General features: G+C 41.2%; 1 protein-coding gene across 1 annotated transcript in view; it reads left to right on the top strand.

The window, feature by feature from the left end:
- Positions 1 to 19,172, top strand: part of NT5DC4 (5'-nucleotidase domain containing 4) — a 59,696-nt gene that overhangs the window by 16,534 nt on the left and 23,990 nt on the right. Inside the window, exon 2 of the mRNA XM_070512788.1 lies at positions 18,466 to 18,576. The gene's annotated coding sequence lies outside the window, so the exon portion shown is untranslated. The remainder of the gene's footprint in view (positions 1 to 18,465; positions 18,577 to 19,172) is intronic.

The raw sequence follows: 19,172 nt of genomic DNA on the forward strand, positions 1-19,172 counted from the left end.
TGGCTAGAACAGACAGTGAGAACCTGGCTTTATCTGGTACTGGGATTCTGTTTCCGGATTTAGGTCACGTGCATTTCCTGGGCCTACGTTTCTCTAGCCTCACACTGGGGCTGACGGAGTTTTTGAATCCTGAGCTTGGGAAGAAATGGTAAGGATGTTATAAAGACAAATGATGTTATGAATACATCTAAGATGTAACGGGCAAAGTTACTCCAATGACACAAATATTTCTCTCCAGATTTCAAGATCCAGGCTCCAGGTTGAGGGAGCCCAATGCAGTGGACACTTGTGGGTATCTCTGGAGCCATACCCTCCTCCCTCTTCCCCTTCCCAGCAGACCCAGATTTCTGGTGGAGACGAAGCGAATTCAGTCCTCCAGGATGAACATGTGAACACGTATGGTCTAATCAGAATGAATCTCAGGACTTTTGCTGGGAATTCTGGGGCAAAGAATTTTCTGCTGTAGGATTATCACCATAACCCAAAGGGAAGCATGCAGCCCTGGGTATCCATCTAGGGGGCCCAAGCCTTTACCAAGGACGCTGCTAACAATGAGGAAGACAGTGCAGAGCCAAGGAAAGAAACGGGTCCTTGTAACATCACTGAGCTGCTGGAGGAAGCCTCCAGGTGGACTTTTCTGTTACCTGGGCCGAGACATTTCTTTGATTGTTTAAGCCAGTTTGAGTTGGGTTTTCTGTTTGTAAAACATCCTAACCGGTACTCTTGGGATGCCAGTCACTACTTTGATCTGAGCTGTTGCCCCTGATATTGAGGGAGGCAACTTGGGAATCATGGCCTAGGCCCGTCTAAGAATTCTAGAACCCCTGGGCTGTGGGCTCCAGGGAGGAGGCAGCCCCAATAGTTCTGGGAGAGGTGAACCCCTCCTTCCCAGAGGTGAGGGGACCTAAGTTCCCTGTCCTGGGGGAATTTACCATGAGTCATGTCCCTGCGAATGTGATTCATCCACTGGGCTTAAAAGGCTAATTCGCTAGAGAGTGGAAATCAGTTCCTCTGGAACAACAGAGGTCTAGATACCCTGTAAATAATCACAAATGTCCTGTTTCCCCATCCTTCCCCATCCTTCCCCATCCCCACTTAGTAATACCGGCAGCTCAAAACACTGCCTCCTCTTCCTGTTTTTGTTTTCTGTAGCTCCTTCCCTTTCAGTCTCACCAGATGATCCTGGGGATGTGGCTTCCAGGTCCTATCAGGCGCCTTTTCTCGTATCAGCCTCGGGCAGCCATGTGCCTGCCTGCCCCGCCCAGTGTGGGACTCTTTGACATGAAGATGGGGCCTCCCTTGCCCCAGATTCTGCTTGGGTCTCTTTTGTTCCTTTCCCACCTAACTGATCAACAAGGTTAAGTATCTTCTGTGAAGGATTAAAAAAAGGAGACTAGGAGAGCAAGAGCATGAACTGATTAAAAGTTAACACAAAACTACAATAATGAAAATAGTTTGGTACTATTTTCCATATAGTCCAAGAACAGACATTGAATTATTGGAACTGAATAGAAAGTCCTGAAATAAACCCAAGTGAATATGAGATAGAAGAATTTACTATGTTGGAAAACGGTATTTCAAATCACCGGGGGAAACAATAAATCAGTGGTTCTCAGCTGGGGGTGATTTTGTCTCCCAGGGGAACTTGGCAAGGTTTGAAGGCATTTTTGGTTGTCACAACTGGGGAAAGGCTACTGGAATTTGATAGAAGTCAGGAATGCTGTTAAACATCCCACAATGTGCAGGACAGCCCCCACAACAAAGCATTATCTGGCCCCGAATATCAATAGTGCCACTGTTGAGAAACGCTGGGATAAATGAGATTGTTGGAACAGTTGGCTAAACGTTCAGGAAAAGAAAAGTGAAGTTAGATTCTGAGTCAAACCACAACAAAAATAATTTTAAGTTACGTAAAAAATAAATTGTAATAAGTACAATCTTTGATGAAGTTTAGAAGAAAACACAGCTAAATTTTTATCCTCATGATGTAAAGACTTTTTTAACCACACAAATAAATCAGAAATGATAAAGGAAATACTACAGACAACCCCGTAATCATGAGAAACACCATGAAGACAATATAAAAAACACCAACGAGTTGCAACATGTGTGACAAAAGATTAATATTCTTTTTTTTCCACATTGGGAGAATTTTATTAGCATTGAAAGAATTAATCAAACATCAATTTACAATGATTTTTTCCAGCTTTATTGAGGTATGATTGACAAATAAAAAATTGTATATATTAAAGGTGTACAAAGTGGTGTTTTGATATAAGTATACCTTGTATAATGATTACCACAATAAGCTAATTAACATATACAGCACCTCCCGTGGTTACCATTTGTGTGTATGTGTGATGAGAACACTTAAGATCTACTACCTTAGCAAATTTCAAGTCTACAATCCATTATTAACTATACCTATCATACTGCATATTAGTTCTCTAGAAATTATTCATCTTATAACTAAAAGTTTGAACCTATGACTAACATCGCCTCATTACCCCTACCCCACCTCTCCCCGACCCTGGAAAACACCACTTCTTGTTTCTGTTCCTCTACGTTTGACTTTTTGAGATTCTACATTTAACAGATATCATGTAATATTTGTCTTTCTGTGTTTGGCCTAACTCATCTAGTTATGTCCTTTGAGTTCATCCATGTTGTTGCAAATGGCAGGATTTCCTTCTTCTATATATATATATCACAATTTCTTTATCTATTCACCCATTGACAGACACTTTGGTTGTTTCCATGTCTTGGCTATTGTGAATAATACTGCAATGAACGTGGGAGTACAGATATCTCTCTGAGATTCTGATTTCCTTTCCTTTGGATGTATATACAGAAGTGGGATTACTGGAATATATGGTAGTTCTATTTTTAAGTTTTTGAGGAATCTCCGTACTGTTTTCCATAGTGGCTGCACCAATTTACATTTCCACCAACAGTGCACAAGGATTCTGTTTTCTCCATATCCTCGCCAATATTTGTCTCTTGTATTTTTGATAATAGCCGTGATTATCAACAACAGGTGTGAGGTGGTATCTCATTATTTTTTTTTTTCTTTTTTCCTCCCCAAAGCCCCAGTGCATGGTTGTAAGTCCCTCTAGTTCTTCTACGTGAGCTGCTGCTGCAGCATAACAACTGACAGATGGGTGATGCGGTTCCATGACGGGGAACCGAACCCAGGCCACCAAAGCAGTGAGAGCCCCGAACTTTAACCACCAGGCCATCAGTTTTGATTTGCATTTCCCTGATGATTAGTGATGTTAACACCTTTTCATATACCCCTTGGCCATTTGTGTGTCTTCTTTAGAGAAATGTCTATTCAATTCCTTTCCCCATTTTTAAATTGGATTATTATTATTTGTTACTGAGTTGTACGATTCCCTTATGTATTTTGGATATTAACCCCTTATCAGATATATGGTTTGCAAAGATTTTCTCCCATTCCAGAAGTTGCCTTTTCATTTTGTTGATTGTTTCCTTGCTGTGCAAAAGCTGTTTAGTTTGGTGTAGTCCAACTTGTTTATTTTTGCCTTGGTTGCCTGTGCTTTGGTGTCATCAAAAAATATCATTTCCGAGACCAATGTTGAGGAGCTTATTCCTAATATTTTCTTCTAGAAGTTTTACAGTTTCAGGTCTTACGTTTAAGTCTTTAATACATTTTGAATTTATTTTTGTGTACGGTGTAAGATCAGGGTCCAATTTCATTTTTTGCATGTGGATGTCCAGTTTTCTCAATGCCATTTATTGAAGAGACTATCCTTTCCCCATTGTATATTCTTGGCTCCTTTGTTAAAAGTTAATTGACCATATATGTATGGCTTTTTTTCTGTACTCTCTATTATGTTCTGTTGGTCTATGTGTCTGCTCTTATCCCACTACCATATTGTTTTGACTGCTATAGATTTGTAGCATAGTTTGAAATCAGGAAGTGTGATGCCTCCAGGTTTGTTCTTCTTTCTCAAGATTGCTTTGACTACTTGGGGTCTTTTGTGCTTCCATACAAATTTTAGGATTTTTTGTTTGTTTTTGTGAAAAATGCCATTGGAATTTTCACAGAGATTGCATTGAATCTATAGATGGATTTGGGTAGTATGGACATTTTAACCATATTAATTCTTCCAATCCATGAACACAGGATATCTTTCCATTTATTTGTGTCTTCTTCACTTTCTTTCATCAATGTTCTATAGTTTTGGCATACTGATCTTTCACTTTCTTGGTTAAATTTGTTCCTAAGTATTATATTCTTTTCGATGCTATTGTAAATGGGATTGTTTCCTCAATTTCTTTTTCAGATAGTACCAGTACTCTCCCAGTACATTAGTGAGTACATTATTAGTTCTAACAGTTTTTTGGTGGCGTCTTTAGGATTTTCTTTATATAAGATCATACCATCTGCAAACAGACAACTTTACTTCTTCCTTTCTGATTTGAATGCCTTTTGTTTATTTTTCTTGCCTAATTGCTCTGGCTAGGATTCCCAGAACTATGTTGAATAGAAGTGGGCATCCTTGCCTTTTTCCTGATCTTAAAGAAAAGTTTTTATCTTTTCACTATTGATTATGATGTTAACTATGGGTTTGTCATGTATGGTGTTTATTATGTTGAGGTACATTCTTTCTGTTCCCAATTTGTTGAAAGTTTTTATCATGAATGGATGTTGAATTTTGTCAAATGATTTTTTTTCATCTGTTGAGGTGATTGTATGGTTTTTGTCCTTCATTGTGTTGATGTAGTGTATCATATTTATTGATTTGTGTATCTTGAACCATCCTTGCACTGTAGAGATAAATCCCACTTGATCATGATGTGTGATTCCCTTGGCCTTATTGAGATATAATTGACATATATATGATCCTTTTAGTGTGCTCCTAAATTCTGTTTGCTGGTAATTTGTTGAGGATTTTTGCATCTTTGTTCATTAGGGATATTGGCCTGTAATTTTCTTTTCTTGCAGTGTCTGTGTCTGGCTTTGGCATTATTTCTTAATATACAAAAAGCTCTTAGAAATAATTAATGAAAAGACAGTAAACTACAATAGAAAAATGAGCAAAGGAAATGTAGGACTTGGAAGGTTATTTAAAAAAGAAATATATACAGTCAATAAACCCATGAACAATGTTCAATTTTAGCAAAAAGAAGAGAAATATAAATTTAAAAGTAGATACTGTATGTATCTATTAAACTGGAAAGGATGAAAAAATGATAAAACCCCATCCATGTTAGAGAGAATTGAAGAAATGGGTACTCTCATGTTTTGTTGAAGGTCTGTAAAATTAAACATTTTGGGGGGCACTTGTCAATATTATCAATAACCTTAAAAAGAGAATAACCTTGAAAGTGGAAAAAATATGTACAAGAATGCTCATTGTAATAATAGAGAAAAACCGGGGAAAACCTCAATGCCCAGTAATCGGGAATCCACTCAATGGGATTCCATGCAATCATTAATGATAATGTAATAATAGTGTAAAAGGATATTTCACTTGGAAAAATATTTACTGTTTGTTAAAGAGGAAAAAAATTTCAAAATATTATAGTAGTATCACATTTTTATAAAAGAAAAAAAATAATGTATGTTCACATGAGTAGAAAAAAGACTAAGTAAAGTTACCAAACAGTTGATGGGATTATCTCTGGTTGGGCGTTGAGTAATGGACTATTTTTTCTGTGTATTTTCAAAAATTTCTAAAAGATGCTGCTTTGTGATAAGAAAAGAATATTATTCAAAAACGTCTAAGCAAAGTGGTTGCAGAGTACTAACCAGGTGTGACTACTCTCCCAGGCGTCTGCAGTCCTGGCCTCTGGTCCTTGGGCCAGCCCCTTGCCCTCCTCTGCAGCTGCAGTCTTCTCATCTGTAAGACGCGGGTGGGGTGAGTTTAGACTCTCATGCCTGCTGTTCTCAGCTCCTGCCGTGGAAGCTGATGAGCCCTGGAGGATACGTGCCAAAACATTCGCTCATTCTTCTGACCATTAATAGTTAGCAGTGTGGGCCTCACAAGTTTCTGACAGATAATTTACCTACAAAAGACTTACACGTATGTCTCTTCCCTCACTGGGACTTTACCCCAAGGTAAACACAGGTAAACAGGTGACAGGGGCCCATCTTAAAGCCTAGAAAGCTGAAGTCCAAGGAGAGAGACATCACTTGGGTTTGGTGCTTTCCTGTCCAGGGCCATTTTAATTGGACTCTGCTAACCCCAGGGCCTTTGTATGTCCAGGGAACCCAGAGCGTCTTTATTATTAGGTCACTGAGGAAAACTGGGCAGAGGCTGAAGGGGAGAAAGAATCTGTGAGTGACAGAAACAAAAGCAGTTTTATCGAAGTAAAAGCTAATTTGAAAAAGATATTTGAAAGTGGCTGCTGGGACAGAAAAGTCCCCCAAATCCTGGGGAAAGGAGTCTCTTGCTGGTTGATCATCAGTGGATGTCACTTAATTTGCTCCAGCTCTCAGCTTCTTTATCTGCATTGGGTAGGGTGGGAGCATTGGGACTGCCTGACCCTTTTGGCTGAAAAATTCCAAGATGTTATGTTTGACAGGGATTTTTCAAGCCCTGCTGGCTGTGCCCTCATTCTGCGAGGTGCAGGGAGAAGGGAGCACAAGAAATAGGGTTGTGACGACTCTGTCCGTCTGCATAGCTCTTTAGCGTGCCTTCCTGGTCTTCTAAAGTAGCACTGTCCGATAGAAATATAGTGCAAGCCAACGTGTAATTTTAATTTTTCTAGTAGCCACGTTTTAAAAAGTAAAAAGACACAGATGAAATTAATTTTAATAGTATGTTTGATTTAACCCAATATATAAAAAATACTATTTTAACATGAAATCGGTACAAAAATTATTGAGGGATTTCATCTTTATTTTTGTTGCTAGGTCTTTGATACCAGTGTCTGCTTTACACTTGGCACATCTCGATTCGGACCAGCCACACTTCAGGTCCTCAGTAGTCGCATGTGGCTAGTGGCTACCACACTGGACAGTGCAGCACTAACTCCTACGAGGTCGGCAGGGCTCACGTCCCCTCTTTTACAGACGGAAAAGAGAGGCTCAGAGGGCCTGCAGGTGTCCCCAGCAGAGCAGGGACAAGCTCTCCCTCTCCTCCTCAGCTGGTCCTCCCGTTACGCCCCACTCTCCCCCACAGCCCGAGCTGCAGTCCAGCCTCCTTGAGCTCGCAGGCAAGCGGGGAGACAAACCCAATTCAGTTCTAGGGCAGCAACACACAGATGGTGCAGTGGGGCTCAGAGTAGAGAGGGGGCTGTGAGGGTTGGAGGAGACAGGCCAGGTTATCTCTCAGCAACAGGATGGCCTGGGCTGTGGGTCTTGGTGGGTAGGTCTCCCTGATAAGCTGCCCAGACAACAGATTCCAGGAGACCTTCTCGAGGACCCACCTGCCAATCTTCAATGACCGTGGTGTTCATCTGTGCACAGCATTTCACATTTCTGTGAGGCTCAGGCCTTCCAGAGGGGCTTAAAATGCCCTGTAGAGAGAAGCAAAGGCATCCATAAAAGTAACAATGATAATATCAATATTATATGAAGATACTATGTGTACATTTACAGTATGATGATATGTGTATCGTATCATATGATGATAGCAGTGTGTATCTCAGGGTGAAGTGGGCTGCCCCTGGCAGATGATTTTTCTACTGAAAAGTTTATTACAATAAACGTGACTAATTACCAAACATGAACTTTTAGCTCTACAGACAAAAACGTAAGCCAGGGGACAGAGTAGGGCATGGGTTACACAGGAAGAGACTGCTGCCGAGGGGACAAGGGGGAGGACCGAGTGAAAAGACCACGTCTCAGCCTGGCCCTGCCACTCGCCTGGAGACCTTCGAAGGTGTCTTCATGAAGATCACAAAGATCCGAATACACTGTAGTTAATGTTAATAACAGCTGATTCTATCTAACAATGTCAAACAGTTATTTGTCAATGAATTAGATCTTCAAAGTGCATTTCTGAATTGATATAAAATTTCACAGCATGACCTTGAGCCTGGATAATAATCTGTTTTCTGTCTTTAAAGTTGCTGTGACGATCAAGTGTAACAGTTTAAATGAGAGTGCTCTATAAACCAGGCGGCCACAAATACATGGAGGTTGTTATTGTGATTAATCATCATTATTAATTTTCTTTTAACCCAGCTGCAACTGATATTAATCTTTGGGGCTTCTGAGAATCTTCTCATCGAAAAGCTCTTGTGGTCTTAAAGTCCCTGGATAAAAATATGAATTTTCCTTCAGCTCAGAGCCTACCTTCTCATTCTGATGTACGTAAATCCACTTTGGGCTGTCAGGAGCTGTGTGGAGCTGGACCTTGCTGTAACCTCTCCCTCTTGACCACTCCTCATTCTCCAATCAAGATAAGGAAGGTGTTCCTCAAACCCCTCCTGCCTTGTCAAGTCAGGTGTTAATGACAGTCCTGTTGGGCTGCCCTGCCTCTCACCCCAGGACCCGGAGATCAAGGATGGGCAGGGACTGGGTGCAGGACTCCTGCCCTGGAGTGAAAAGCCAGCAAGTAAGTTGAGGGCAAAGGCCAGGGGCCCCCATGTTCTCTCACCCCACCCCCAGAGCGGGGTCAGTCTGGTGGCCCAGGCCTTTAACCACACAGGGTGGAGGCACTCACTCAGTGAGTCACCCTGGGAGATGGAACACAGAGCCGACTGCTCCTATGATTTTCTTGGGTTTTCATGATGTTGCTTGTCTATTTCCCTGTAGGGATGATTCAAGGTTTCAAATCTTGATAATAAAATGGAAGCTCCAGCCAGCCCACACACCCGGTGCTTTCCTGATGAAGATGGCCCAAGCTCAGGGTTGGTCAAAGCCCTGGGCTGGGCAGTTGGCCTTCCTCAGAGTGGTGATCAAGAGAAGGTCTCACTCTCCTTTCCCTCAGGGAGGGCAAGGAGGAGTGGGTTACTTGACCTGCTCAGTTTTGCCTGGTATCCGTTGGTGCCTGGGCCGAGGATATGGAGAGACAAATAGAGGCTCTGCTTGCTCTTCTGATGCTTCAAAACAGTCTGGTCCTGCCCTGAATCCAAATGGGCAACAATAGCAGCCATTCTCCTCCATCATTCCTTCATAAATACCACCAAGCATACGCACGAGTCAATGTAACCTAGCCTATCAGGTTCTCACTTAAACCCTCCTCCTGTATTTTTTTTAAGTCAACTTTATTGAGGTACACATTGCATACAATAGAAATGCACCCATTTTAAGTATATAGTATGATGAATTTTGACAAATGTAGACACCAGTGTAAACATCAGCATAATCAAGTGAGAGAAAATTCCTATCAAAATTCCTTTTTGCCCCTTCGCAGTCAATCTCTTCCACTTCTGCTTTCTGTCATCACAGTTTTCCTCTTTCTAGAATTTCAAGTAAATTTAGTCAAGAAGTGTGTATTCTTTTGTGTCTGGCTTTTTCACTCAACATAGTGTCTGTGAGATTCTTGTACATCGTTGGGGGTATCAGCAGTATTTTTCTTTTTGTTGCTGAGGGTTATTCCATTGTAGGGGGATACCACAATTTTTTAAGTGCTCTCTGATTTTTGATTTTGCAAGAGATAGTCTTTTCAGTCCCCCCTCCCAATGGGGGTGACCCTCTGGGCCACTGGAGGTCTTCTATGTATGTGCTGGATTTTTATCTTCTCTTTTGCTAACCTGGGCCCTTTCTCTCCCTATCCCTGCCCCCTTCTTTGCCTGAGGTCTGCTGCAGAGCAGAGCTACTCTTCTGATGATTGTTAAGTTTATGTTAAAAATAATCCTTTATTGCATGAGTAATATAAAGTAACATCAAGAGACGCCAGATAAAAAACTGAAAAAAAAAAAAGAAAAGTGTGCAGTTCTGACAGCCCACCAAATGAAGATTCAAAACTGACTTTAGCAGACTACCAGTGCCTCACCACCTGCTTCTTCAAAAGCCTGTGCCTCTTGCCAGAATGCATATTTTACTTTATCTTTCTCTTATGTAGACACTCGGATATATTTGTAGATGTATCACATTTCTTTTTTAAATAATTATTTCAAATGGAAAAAAAAACTTAAAATAGTACATGAACATGGTAAGACAAGATTCAAACAGTACAGAAGAATGTAAAATGAGAAGAAAAAGTCTTCCTCCCTGTGTCATTCTCTTTTCTCAGGGGGGCCGCTGGGAACAGGTTGGTGAGAATCTCCCCCAATATTTATGATGCCCGATATGCATTTGTATGTAACCGAAATAAAGTTGGGCCTCCATGTTCCTGCCTTAGGACAATGATATGTCAAAAGAAACACAAATCTGGCTTCACTTTTAAAAATAGTCTAGGTCTCTGCCAGGTCTTTACGGAAGGTCTCCTGAGAGCCCTAAGGAGAGAGGCACATCGCACACATTTAAGTGTCTCGGTCAGAATTCTTGGTTGTAAGCAGTGGAAATTACTGTTTTCTGTTAGACGGTATTGAGTGCTCACTTAATCTCTGGAGATGTCACAGCTGGGAGGCTCTGCAGACAAGACCAACCTCCCAATCATGTCATAGAGTGGTCTGGTCAAAATATCACGACCACTGACAAGGGTGCTGGTGGCTGCAGCTCGCAACACCATGATGCCCACTCCAGACCATGGTTACTGGCTGCCAGGACTGCTGCTCCTGCTGCCCCAGAGGTGCATGTACTGCTGCCACCGCCACCCCGTTGACTGAGTGGGTTTACAGAGTGCTTCATGTCACTAAGTTCTGATTCAGACACTGGGTGAGTCCATCTGATTGGTGGAACCATGTGTCCATTTCCCCCGGCAAGGTGAACAGGGAAAGGGAGGCTCTGGCATCTTCAGCAACTATTGTGAAAGGGATTCTGCCTCTAACAAGGAGGTTCCTTAGCACAGACAGAGGGTCAGATGCTGGATGGCCCAAAAGAATGAAAATTGCCTTTACGATACCACTCCGCAAAACTCCTTGAAAATGTCTTCTTTCATCTGTACCCTAGCGTACGTCTCTCTCTCTCTCTCTCTCTCTTTTTCTTCTAGACTCTCTGACTCCTTGACTCTCCATCTTTCTCATCCCTCTTCTTCAACTGCCTCGTGGAGCTCCCTTCTTTCTCAAAGGGTGACAGGGAAACTCTGAATGCTTATACTTTGATAATTTTCTCCTGGCCACGTATACACGTGAGAGGGACCAAAATATGTGCACCTTTTTGACACAGTTGATGTCATACTCTGCACAATGATTGGCACTTTGCCTTTCACAGCACAGATTGGAGATCATTCCATTTTGATACAAATTGAGAACTGCCTTATGCTTTCTGATGGTTGAATAGTGACCAAACCGTGGTTTATTTAATATAACGTCTCCTGATGAACATGAAGTTGTTGTCAGTCTTTAGGAGTTCAAACAATGCTGCACCCTTGTGCTTGTATATCCTCTGTGTAAGTAGGGACATTGCTTGGTCCAGCTGGGGAAGAATTCCAGCCCTTTACACCCCTGGGCGTGAAGCGACTGTGGGCTGGGTGGGCCTCCAACGGCTGCTTCCAGCGAAGCCTGTGGGTGGGTGTAGAAACTTGAGTGAGGTTTGGCAGGAAATCTACAGTGAGAAATGTCACAACCCAAACAGTAACTACGTACACAGAGCTTTACATTTCTTGTTTCACTATGGCCAGCAGCCTTTACCATGAGCTATAAGACTTGATGAAATCCCCAGAAATGGTTAAATTAAAGGAAGTGCTTGGGACTTGTTGGCAATTTGGCACAATATCTTTTGGACATTTTTGTAGCCATTGAGCAATTCAAATCTTCATTTTTGGGATAGATTTGGAGGTTGGTCCCTCCACGCTCAGATTGGAACGACGACTTTTGGTTGCCTGATCTCTCAGCATTCATTCTTTCTTCTGAATGCAGCAGCCCCATTTCCTTCTGGAGAAATATGAGTCCAAGGTCAGGTGCTTTCTGGGGAAGCATTCCTCACTAGACAGGATATGAGGGCATGTGACTCCATCTGGGCAATGAGGCCCTCTCTCTTGGACTTTGACTCCTGGACTGCGTGAGACTAGAAATGTTGCTGGTGCTGACTCATGCCGGAGGCATCCTGAGAGACGTTGGGTCCGTTCTTGCTCCCTCAGTCCCTGCAGCTGCCCTTTCTCATGCCTTTCTGACTTGAGCTTTTGCTGTTTCATTCTGTGATCCCATCTTCTGGTCAATGCCTCTTTTCACCTGAGTTGCCCATGTTGGCTCTGTGGCTTGGAGACCAGCACCCTGAACTTGACCTCTGGCTTCTGCAGGGAGACAGCAACAGTAACCACAGGAACCCCCTTCCCCAACTCCTCAGTGCCTGTGTCTGTCCAGCTTCTGCTTTGGTCCAGCATGGTCTGCACTCCACCTCTGCTGCCTGCCCAGCCCCTCCACCATTACAGCTTCTTCGTCCCCACTTCAGGCCTTCTTGACCCGTCTCATACCTCCCTCACTCTTGCACCCAACCTGGGAGCTGTGGCCAGGGCCAGCCTTGGCCTTTCTCCCACATTTCCCCCTGCCCGAACCACTTTTGCTCCAGCTCCAGAGACTCACTTAGATTAGATGCTGGAACCATCTAACCCCAAGAGATGGGGCTCAATTTCTCCCCAGTCCTGTGACTTTTCCTCTGGTCACCCTGAGGGCAGAGAGGAGGGCCCTGGTGTGGCAAGGCTGGGTGGGGAGCAGATGAGCATGACTGAGAAGAGGGAAGGTAGAGGGAGAGAGAGTGAGTCACTGGGAGAGAGAGTGGGAGCCCCTGGGGAAGGAAATGAGTGCGTCAATGTGGGCCTGAGGCTCAGCTGGTGAGCACTGAGATTCTGTGATTTGAGGGTCCCAGAAAGTTCTCCCTACTTAGCACTAGCTCTTTCACTAGCCTGGGGTAATACAGGATCTTTGGATCCCTTGTGAAAATGAAAAGAGTGAAATTCTGAACCTGTTAAAATCCAGATACTGTCATTTGAATTTATCATTAAGACCTAGCAAAGAGCAAGCACAAGAGGATGAGACACAGCTGTTTTAAGAAAAAAGAAAAATCAGAAAGTCTGGATTTGAGATCCAGCTCCCCGCTTAATACCAAGCAACCTTACGCAAGGTATTTGAACTTTCTGAACATGGATCTTCTTATCTGTAAAGTATGCTGCAGTAAATATCTTTATGTGACACATTAATTATCTTTATATAGCTGTGGGAATATATCTGTTGGGTGAACTCCCAGGAAGGGGATTTCTGGGTCTAAGGGCATGTGTGTTAGTGTTGATAGATATTGCAAAATTGCCCTGCAAAAACGATGCACCAATTTGCATTCCTACCAATGGGCTCATTGATCCTACCTCTCACCCTCCCTTTTTCCTCCCCCACCACCTTCCTTCCTTCTTTCTTTTTTTTCTTATACTTAACAGACAAACAAAAACTTGTCTTTTTCCATAGTGACATAACAGAAATGAAAATAAAATGTACATTACAATTTCTCATCGTTTGTTGGTTCAGCTGGTTCTCGAGCATCCAACTACTGCGTATATTCATCATTTTCCTTTAATTCACGTCACCTTATTCCTCCCGCATTTTGCATGTTTGTGTAACTTAAATTATCTCATGTTTGAGTTCCATGCATGATTTTTGTCTTGTCAATACAAAGTTAAAAATACATGTTTCATTCTAAGGAATGACTTTTGTGCTCAGGGTACAATTTTGTTTTCGGTTGTAATCACACTGCTTTTATACGATGATTTCCATGTAGTTTTTAATTTTTTGAATAAGTAATACATTTACATGGCTCACAACCCAAAAATATGAGCCAGTGCACTGTGAAAAGTCTCTTTCTCCCTCATTCCCCATTGCTAGTTCCTACCACCTTCCCTGTCTTCTGAAATGCTGTTTTTAGTTTCTTACATATTCTTCCAGAATTTCTTTATGCAAATACAAGAAAATACGATTCCTATCCATCTCTTTTTTACACAGAATGTAGTGCATATATTTGTTCTGCAAGCTTTTTTTTTTTTTTTTTTGGTATACCGTGGAGATTTTTCCTTATGAGTAGCTGGAGAGCTTCCTCATTCTTTATTACAGCTGCATTTATAAGAATTCATTACGGAGGGACCTTATTTATCGAACCAGCCCCCTATTGGTAAGTATATACTATTTGTTTTACTATTATAAACAGTGTTGCAATGAGCATACTTGTACCTGTGGTCATTTTGGATGTACAAGTCAATCCGAAGTATAAAAGTGGAATTGCTGTGTCAGAGGATTTACCTTAATTTTGACAGATGCTGCCGAACTGCCTTCCCAAAGGGGTTGTACCAATTTACACTATCACAAAGAATGTGTGAAAGTTCCTGTTTCTCCACAGCCTCACCAACACCATGTGTTATCAACTTGTTGGGTTTTTGCCAATCTGATAGGTGAAAATTGGTATCTGTAGTTTTAATTTGCACTTCTCTTATGAGTGAGTTTGATGATCTTATTTATACATTTAAGAGCCGTTTGTATTTCTTTTCTTTGAATTATTTGTACTATTTTTTTCTTACTGGGTTCTTAATCTGTAACATGAGTTACAAGCCTCTTCCCCTGCAGCTTCTCACATGTCTTTTGGTTTTGCATTTTGTATTTCACAGTTGTTTTTCTGTTGTCATTGCTTTAAAGTTTTTTTTTAAATTTTGAGATAGTCTTAGACTTAAAGAAGTAACAAAGATAATAGAAAGTTCCCTTATACACTTCTTCCAGCTTCCCCTAACGTTAGCATCCTTCACATTTCTAGTACAATTACTGAAACCAGGAAATTAATATTGACTGAATAATATTAGCTAATCTGTAGATTTTATTTGGGTTTCCCTAGCTTTTCACCTAATGTTCTTCTTCTGTTCTAGGATAAAATCCAGGATCCCTTTTTGTGTTTAGCTGTCAGATCTTCTTCTTTTTTAAAAAATTATTTTATTGAGGTCACATTGGTTTATAACGTGTGAATTTCAGGTGCACATTATTATATTTCAGTTGTCGTATCTTCTTGATCTTCTCTCGTCTGTGACAGTTTCCCAGTCTTTTCTTCTCATTCATGGCTTTGACAATTTTTAACAGTAAGGGCTAGATATTTTGTAGAATATCCCCCAATTTGAGAATGTCTAAAAGTTTCTCATGATTAGATTAAAGTTATGGATTTGGGGGAAGAATAATCCAGAAGTGACGTGTCTTTCTCAGTGCATCACGTGGGGTACATGGTATTAACTTTGATCATTCGGTTAAGATAATGTTTGCCTCCTCCTTGTACTGTTACTATTTCTCCCCTAGAATTAACAAGTATTTGGGAGGAGATACTTTGAGGCTATGCAAATATCCTGTTTTTCCTTAAACTTTCACCCACTAATTTTAGCATTCATCTCAAGATCTTGCCTATAGCCAGGACCAGCTACACAATTTATGGGGCCCAGAGCAAAATGAAAACTCAAGGTCCCTTTTTCAAAATTATTAAAAATTTCAAGTTAGTGATGGGTTTTTTGTTGAGTGGTTCCACTTTTTTTCTTTTAATTAATTAATTAACTAATTAATTAATTAATTTATTGATGAAGAGAGATCGGCCCTGAGCTAACATCTGTTGCCAATCTTCCTCTTTTTCTTTTTTCTCCCCAAAGCCCCAATACGTAGCTGTATATCCTGGTTGTAAGTCCTTCCAATTTTTCCATGTGGGGTGCTGCCACAGCATGGCTTGATGAGTGGTGCATAGGTCCACACCCAGGATCCGAATGGGGGAACCCGGGGCCACCGAAGCAGAGTGTGCAAACTTAACCACTGGGCTGCAGGGCTGGCCCTACTGTGGGGTTCTAATGGTGATTTTTCTATTTCTCTCATTACTTCTACTTTTATTAATTGGAATTCTTCTGTAAGGAAGACCTATCTCTTCTCCTCCATTTATTTATTTATTCATTTATTTAAGTTTGTGTATATCAATAGGAATTCTTGGATATTTATTTTATTTATAAGCCAATACTATTGTTTATTTTGCTGCTCAAATTGTTTCAGCTTTGGCCATCGGGAGCTCTTTCAGATTGGCTCTTGTGTTCTTTTAATATGTCCCATCATGTGTGTTTTTTTTAGTACTTCCTTACTTTCTAGTAGCACAAGATGCCCCAGGCTAATTTGTATTTTCTCTGTCTCAATCCCGGAATCAACCACTCTCCAAGGATGCCTGATTCGTGTTATTTTAGATTGATATTAGAAACCAAAATCTGGGTGCTAGGCATGCTTATAGCTATTGGGGTGTCATTGCTTTTAGGAGCTCTCAGTGGAAGGGGCTAGGAAATATTAACCCATGTACATACATACGTATTCTATTTCTGTATCTATTTAGCTATCTATTTACAAAAATGGGTTCAGACTGATAACCCCAAGCCAATCCAGCATCACACTTTCGTTCTTACCTTCCACCTTGCTTATTTGTAACTTCTTTCTCCTGAGTCATTGTTTTTTAAAAACTTGTTATTAAAGAAAATTTCAAAAATACACAAAAGTGTAGAGAATAGTATAAAGAACCCCCTGTTCCTATTACACAACTTTAATAATTATCAGCATTTTGCCATTGTTCTGTCACCTAGAGGTTTTTGGTTTTTTTCAGGAGTATTTTAAAGCATACTCCAGATGTCATCATATCATTTTACCCAGAAATTTTTCAAATATCATTGTTTTTTAAAAACGAATAAACTATTTTTGGAGCAGTTTTGGGTTCATAGCAAAATTGAGCAGAAGTGCAGTTCCCATATGCCCCTTGTCCCCAAATCCTCACAGCCTCTCTCACTATTAACATCCCCCACCAGAGTCATACATTTGTTACTACTAACGAACCTACACTGACACGTCATTATTATCTAAAGTGCATGGTTTACATTAGGGTTCACTCTTGGTGGTGTACATTCTATGGGTTTTGACAAATATATAATGACTTGTAACCACCATTATGGTATAATACAGAATGTTTTGGGAGCCCTAAAAATCCTCTGTGTTCTGCCTGTTCATCCTTCCTTCCCCCTTAATCCCTGGCAACCATTGATGTTTTTACTGTTTCCATAGTTTTGCCTTTTCCAGAATGTCTTTAGTTGGAATTATACAATATGTAGCATTTTCAGATTGACTTCTTTCACTTAATAATACACATTCCTCCAAGTCTTCTCATGGCTTCATAGTGCATTTCTTTTTAGCACTGAATAATATTCCGCTGTCTGGATACACCGTGGTCTGCCTGTCCATTCACTTACTGACTGACGTCCTGGTTGCTTCCAAGTTTTGGAATTATAAATAAAGTTGCTGTAAACATCCGTGTGCATGTTTTTCTGTAGACATAGTTTTCAGTTCATCTGGGCAAATACCAAGGAGCATGATTGCTGGATCGTATGGTAAGAATATGTTTAGATTTATAAGAAGCTGACAAATTGTCTTCTAAAGCAGCTGCGCCCTTTTTCATTTCCACCAGCAATGAATGAGGGTTCCTGCTGCTGCACCTCCTCATCGACATTTGGTGTTGTCAGTGTGTTGGATTTTGGCCATTCTAATTGGTGTGTAGTGGTATCTCGTTGTTTTAATTTGCGGTTCCTTAATGACATATGATGTTGAGCATCTTCTCATATGCTTACCTGCCATTGTATACCTTCTTTGGTGAAGTGTCTGTTCAGGTCTTTTGCCCATTTTTAATTGGGTTGCTTGTTTTCTTATTGTTGAGTTTTAAGAGTTCTTTGTGTATTTTGGATAACAGTCCTTTATCAGATGTGTCTTTTACAAATATTTTCTCTTAGTCGGTGGCTTGTCATGTCATTCTCTTGAAATTGTTTTTCTTATCTTTTCTTTTCTTTTTTTTTCGGTGAGGAAAGATGGTTCTGAGCTAACGTCTGTTGCCAATCTTCCTCTTTGTGCTTGAGGAAGACTGTCCTCCAGTTAACATCTCTGGCCATCTTCCTCTATTTTTTCATATGTGGGTCGCCACCACAGCGTGGCTTGAACAGCGTGTAGGTCTGTGCCCAGGATCCAAACTGGCAAACCCCAGGCTGCCAAAGCAGAGCATGTGAACTTAATTACTATGCCACTGGGCTGGCCACTTGATATTGTTTTTCAATATCGTTGCTTTCTTTTTTTTTTTTTTTTTTTTAAAGATTTTATTTTTTCCTTTTTCTCCCCAAAGCCCCCCGGTACATAGTTGTGTATTCTTCGTTGTGGGTTCTTCTAGTTGTGGCATGTGGGATGCTGCCTCAGCGTGGTCTGATGAGCATTGCCATGTCCGCGCCCAGGATTCGAACTAACGAAACACTGGGCCACCTGCAGCGGAGCGCGGGAACTTAACCACTCGGCCACGGGGCCAGCCCCCTCAATATCGTTGCTTTCTAATATATCACTTTAAAACATTAGAGAAATGTTTTTAACTTCATTTTTAAATGCTTGAACCAAATTTTTCCTTGTCCTTGAGTAGGTTTTCAGTCTTTGCCTTCTTTCCTACAGTAGCTACTGTCTCCACCTTCTCACAGCTTGATTCATTCGATGAACATTTAATGAGGACCTACTATGTGCTGATCACTGTAGACTCAGGGGAGACAGTGTTCAACAAGACAGGTAAGATCCAAGCTCCCTTGAGTCTGCCTGAGGGGCCAAGTCCACTATATATGTATAAATTTTAAAAGAAATACATGTTTGTTATTTTTTAAAAAGAACAATATGGAAATGTATAAAGTAGGATGTGAATGTTCTCCCCTACCTTAATCCTAGTCCTCTTTGATCTCGACAGTTAGCAGGTTGGGGTGTAGACTCTGACTGTACTTTTGGCTAAACCAAACCTGCGGGATGCACAGAGCGCAGGATGTGTGTGGCAAACCTGGCCAATGTATTTCCAGTTTGAAATTGGCGCTGGTTGGAGTGTAATAGCCAAGTCAAAGCACCCCTGTTCTGAGAAGTTCTGCTGTCAATAGGCTGCCTGACTGCTGCCTGCTGACCTGGGAAAAACTTGAGGCTGCATTTCCCAAAGTGTGTTCCTTGGAACTCTGCTCTGGGGTACAGTTCTGAAGATTGGAATCTAAAAGATTCCATGCTCAAAGGAGTTTGAGTAACATTCTCTACTGTATTTCCCCCTTTGGGGCTCATTATACATATCAGAACATTAAAGCTCTGAGAAGTCTTGCAATCACAAGTCCTGTCTATTGCAGTGTTTCCCA

This window comes from Equus asinus, chromosome 6 (genome assembly GCF_041296235.1).
Source record: "Equus asinus isolate D_3611 breed Donkey chromosome 6, EquAss-T2T_v2, whole genome shotgun sequence".
NCBI classification, from domain to species: Eukaryota; Metazoa; Chordata; class Mammalia; order Perissodactyla; family Equidae; genus Equus; species Equus asinus.